Genomic DNA, 5,572 nt, shown 5'->3' with positions numbered 1-5,572 from the left:
CTTTGTTCTTTTTTTCAAGATTGTTTTGGCTTTTTTTTTTTTTTTTTCATTTCCATATACCTTTAAGGATCAATTTTTTAATTACTGCAAAAAAGGCCATCGCGATTTTGATAGTGCATTGAATAAGTAGATCAATTCTGGGAGTTTGTAATCTTAACAATGTTACGTTTTCTAATCCATGAAAATGGAGTATTTTTCTTATTTTAGGTCTTTAAAATTACTTGCAGTGATGGAGCGCAAGCCCCACGTGGTGGTGGGAAAGTGACAGTTATGGCACCTCCTTGAAGATGTTGAGGGGCTGGAAGCAGTGGCAAATCCCCAAGCCTGCAGTTTGTGCATCCATGGATGCAGCCAAGGTGGAGTTTCTGGCTGAGAAGGAGCTAGTGACTATTATCCAGAACTTTAGTCTGGACAAGATCTACTTCATGGGGCCAGGAGGGCAGGACCTGGGACCCTTTAACTCTGGCTTACCAGTGGAAGTGCCTCTGTGGCTGGTGATTAACCTGAAACAAAGAAGTGTCGGTTGCTTCCTCTGGAGTGGATGGATGTGGAAAAGTTGGAGATTAGGGATCATGAGTGAGAAGAAGAAACACTTACCCCCATGCCAAGCCCTTACTACATGGGACTTACAAACTCTTGTTAAATTATGCTTCAGACAATGTCCCAAAAGCAGATGAGCCCCTGATCAAGAATGTGTGGGACACCAGCATAGCCAAACTTTTGGTGTCTTATGACAGCTTTGTGAGGCAGCAGGAGACAAATGTCAAACTGGATAATTTGACCATGACGGAGATTACTACCAGTGAAGGTTTCCTCACACAAGCACTCAATCACATATACAAACTCCACACAAATTTTCAAACTCCTGAAAGTGCCCAGAATAAGGACTTCTAGAGAAAGAACTTAGATTTGTGAAGGCCTCCCATCTGCTGGCAGGAGGCTTGCCAGTTCACTGTGTGTGAGTGCTCAGGACACGATAAAGGTCTGGATTTCTAGGACCATTTTTGAATGTAAGAAAAATGTGTAATAAAGCAAGAAATGTATTCATAACACAGTTGGAAAACAACAGGTTTGTGCTTAGTCCTTGAGATACTCTTTAATTCCACATCTGTCTCTAGGAGCCAGCTGTTTTTTGATAGGGAAAGGAAAAAGCTTTGGCAAACAAGTTATTCTCTCTAGCAGAGCCTCAGATCTCCTGCATGGACCTGTTATGTGTGTGTGAGTGTTCAGCGACATTAGGTGTTGCTTTTAAAAGACAGAGATACAATAGGAGTCATGATGTGACCTAGGGCTTTTATTTTTTCTTTCTTGATCCTGATGTCTTGCGCTAAACTTAGAATCTACAGAAGTTAGTCACATGGAGAAGGATGACAAATGAGTGGCTGGTGATGTTGACTGGTGTTGATCATGTAAGCCTTGATACACAATAAAGATGCATTCAACCCCCTCTCAAATAATAAAATTTTAAAAATTACCTGCAATGAATTTTAAATTACTTGCAAATTTTAAAAATTGTTCATTGCTAGTGTATGCAAACATTTTTATATTGGGTATTGTATTCTGTAACCTTGCTGAACTTTTTTACATTGGATATTGTATCCTGTAACCTTGCTGAACTTTTTATCAGCTTTAATAGGTTTTGTGTGTGTTTGTGTGTATGCTTTAGGATTCTCTATATATAAGATCGTGTCATCTGCAAATAGATATAGTTTAATTTCTTCCTTTCCAATCTGTATGCTTTTTATTTTTTTCTTGGCTAATCGTCTTGGCTAGAATTGCCAGTACAATTTTGAACAGAAATGGTGAGAAGGCATATTCTTGCTTTGTTCATGATCTTAACAGGAAATCTGTCAACACTTCATCATTAAGTATGACGTTAGCTGTGGATTTTACTAGATATCTTATATCTATATATGCCAATTATGTTGAGCTTTTTAATTATACTGTTCAAAACTCCTATAACCATTCTGATTTTAATTTGCTGGCTCTATCCACTGAAATAGCTGTGCTGAAATCTGCAGCAATTGTTTTTGGATTATTTATTATTCCTTGTTAGTCTATCAGTGCTTACTTTCAGCCATACAAATTTTAATTGTTATAATCTATTGAGTTGAGTTTTCCAAATTTGAATTATTCTTATCTCTAGTAATACTTCAGTGTAAATTTTGTTATCCTTTTCTTTAAAACTTTTCATACACTTCTATTTTAGGCATGCTTCTTGTAAGCAGCAAAGAGTTTTGTGTTTGTCTGTATGTGGTTTTTGAATTTAGTCAGACCATCTCAGTCTTCAACTTTGAGTATTTGATCTAATTTTATTTAGTTTAAGTAGTAATATATTTATATTTATAAGATTTCCTCTTTTAGTTCTCAATTCTTTGTTCCTTGCTTTTGATGTATTTTCTCCTTTTGGGAGGGTATTAATCAAGTATTTTTTAAGCATTCCATTTTCATTGTTCATTTTTCATTATTTTATTATTCTTTTAATTTTTACCATAGATATTAAAAATGCTTCCTTCGCTTATTTGATAGATCTTTTATCACTCTCTGGGCAATGCAAAGATCTTACAACATTTTAACTTCATTCACCCCCATTCTACTTTTGGCCTATAGTCATTGTGTACTTTAATTCTCTATATATCACAAAACCCATAGACAAATAGTATTATTGTTTGAACAATAAATTTATGTTCATATTTATCCTTTCTAGTGGCTCTTTATACTACTTACATTACCATGACACGAACCCAGATCATTTTTCTTTTTTCTTCTTTCTTCTTACAGTATTTGTTTAATGAATCCAACCAGGTTCTCTTTGTTTGCTTGAAAATGCATGTATTTCTTCTTTATTTTTGGAGGATATTTTCCCTCAATTCTAAATTCATAGTTCTTTTATTTCAGCATTTCAAGTATATTATTCCACTATTTTTTTGTGTGTTTCATTATATATCGTGATAATTTAGCTGTTAGTCATATAGTCATATTGTTGCTCCCTTGGAGGTAATACGTAATTTTTCTCTGTGTACTTTTAAATGTTTTTCTTTTTCTTTTGTTGTCAAAATTTTAATGATTGTATGCCTATATACGATTACACAGTTTGAGTTTATGGAGCTTCTTAATATTGTAGTTTGAGAAACTTGTAGACTTGCAACTCTTCAAATATTACTTCTACCTCATCTCTCTTTCGAGTTTTGCCAGAAATATAAATTATACATATGATAGACCTTTTCCCATGTCCCATATAGCTTTTATACTCTTTTCTCATTTCTTATGTTTCTGTATTCCAATGTGTTTATTTTCCACCAGTCAACTTACAATTCACTACTCCATTCTTCTGTTGTGCTAATCTGCTGTTGATAATGTTTATTCAGTGTTGAATTCCATGTTTTATACCTTCTAGTCTATAATTGTCATCTGATTCTTTATTTTTTATTTTTTAAATAAATTCCAGTTCTATGGAGAGAAATATCTGTTTTTTTTTAATCTACTTTCTTGAATGACTTAAATATATTTATAAAGTTTTAAATTTCATATCTGATAACTCCAAGTTCTAGATCATCTGTGGCTCTACTTGTCTTCATTTCTATTAATTTTTGGTCATTTGTTTCTGTTTTGTGTCATGACTTTTAATTTTTGAATAAATGTGTGGCACCATGTATGAAGATTTGTAGAGGCTTAGGATAATACTATTTTTCTTCAGAGAAGATTTAATTTTCTTCCAATAAAAAATAGTCACAAGGATGTAGAGTACAACATAGGGAATATAGTCAATAGTATAGTAATGGCTATGCCTAGAGCCAGATGGGTGATAGAGTAATTGGAGTGATCATTTCATAAACTATATAAATGTCTAACCAATGTACTGTATACTTGAAACTAATTAAAAAAAATAAAAAGATGGAGTCAGGGAATCAACTGTGTTCTAACTGAAAATGCTTTATGTTCACTTTGCTTTTATTCTTAGAGTATAGCCATCAACTGGAGCATCAACTAAATTGTGGTATGTTTACCAGGGTACCTTTTACATGATGGGCCTTGACCTCTGGATTTCATCCTTTTAGCAGTTGCTTTCTTCTTGGTCCCCCAGAATCATGCTTCATGGGTTTTAAAATTACTTCAAGGGAGGTTGACATGCATACTGTCAGCTGTGTCTCAGTGTATTTTTACTTCTCTCTGGGATCCTGGTCCTTTGATTTCTAACCCTTCAATGTTCTCAAACAACTGTTTTTGTATTGCAATAGCTTTTATATTTGTTCTCACTGGGAGATTTAGTCTGAGATCAGCTAATCCTTTATGGCTAGAACCAGAAACAGAAAAATACTCCATAAGTTCTATTCTAATTATCTTGTACTTTAGTTACTGAAGGAATAATCAGGAGAAATTTTATGACAGTAGTCTTTAAATCTGAATTTAGGATTTAAGAACAAATAGTACCTAGCATTATGGATTTCAGTGTTATCAACATGCATAAGATTGTCAAAAGCTTAGAATATCAAGAGAATGAGAACTTTAGAAAGCTTATAGAAAAAAGGAAAATAAAGCAGTGAGAGAGAAAAAGAAATTGTCACTAAAATAGGAAGATAACTGGAGATGAACAATTTCACAGAGAAAGATTCAAGAAGGTAGTTGACTCAATCAAATTCTACAGACTTAAGAAGAGTCAGAAAAGAACATTGGATTTCATCTCTATGGGGACAATTGTGACGACCAAGTGAGTAGTATTAGAAAAGAGAAGGGAGTAACACTTAGATTGTGAGAGATTAAAGAATAAAAAAGCATTAAGAAAGTAGAAAAATTAGATTTTTCTTTAAGGAATTTGGCAATGAAAGAAAACAGATCAGAATGTTAGTGTGTTTTCAAACCATAGGCGATGTTTTTAGAGGAATTTTAAGTAAAGAAGTAGAAAGACTTTAAGGATCAAGTAAAGGAGAGGTTAAAGATGCAAGTAATGACAGTGGTAATGTGGCCGAGTCTGAATTAAAGATGCAAGTAAGGATGAAGGTATGTATGATAAGAATATCTAAGACCTGGAATTGAGAATACACATGAATGAGAAAGCCTATAATCTGAGGCTGTGAAATACTTTATTTTCTGAAAGAAAATGAAAGAAAAAAATTACCCCATTTTATTTCAGTTAAGGAGGTGTTGAAGTTACATGCTGAGGGTGGGGGTGAGTGTCAAGATTTGAAACAAATGGGGTTCAGGATGGAGTGGCTATTAGAGATGTTAGGATTATAGAGTTCAACCTCTTCTTCAGTAAGAGATTAAGGTTTTAAACATCCATCTGGATAATCTTCTTAGCTGATTTTAGTGATAAACTCACCAGCGAAAGAGACCTGGAAGCCCACAACCTAGGAAAACAGATGGGAGGAAAATAATATGAAACGCGATGTGAGAAAGGATTATCAAGCAAGAATGAAAAATAAAATAGCATGAGGCCATTGTTTTGTTGATATATCTTTGCCGTGAGAGATGAAATGGTTTATCAAGGAGGCATTTGCTTGGGGGCTGTGATTTTTAGTTAAGAGGTTTGTAGAAAAGTATAAATTGCATTGGAATTTTATCCAAGGTGGCA

At 33.9% G+C, this 5,572-nt stretch overlaps 1 pseudogene; it reads left to right on the top strand.

Moving 5' to 3' along the window:
* The first annotated feature begins 341 nt into the window (after nt 1-341).
* On the top strand, nt 342-894 carry LOC102878252 (annotated as a pseudogene).
* Nucleotides 895-5,572: the final 4,678 nt, after the last annotated feature.

Source organism: Pteropus alecto, unplaced genomic scaffold (genome assembly GCF_000325575.1).
Source record: "Pteropus alecto unplaced genomic scaffold, ASM32557v1 scaffold77, whole genome shotgun sequence".
NCBI classification, from domain to species: domain Eukaryota; kingdom Metazoa; phylum Chordata; class Mammalia; order Chiroptera; family Pteropodidae; genus Pteropus; species Pteropus alecto.
Note: the sequence above shows the minus strand (reverse complement) of the source record. Positions and strands in the feature narration are given on the sequence as shown.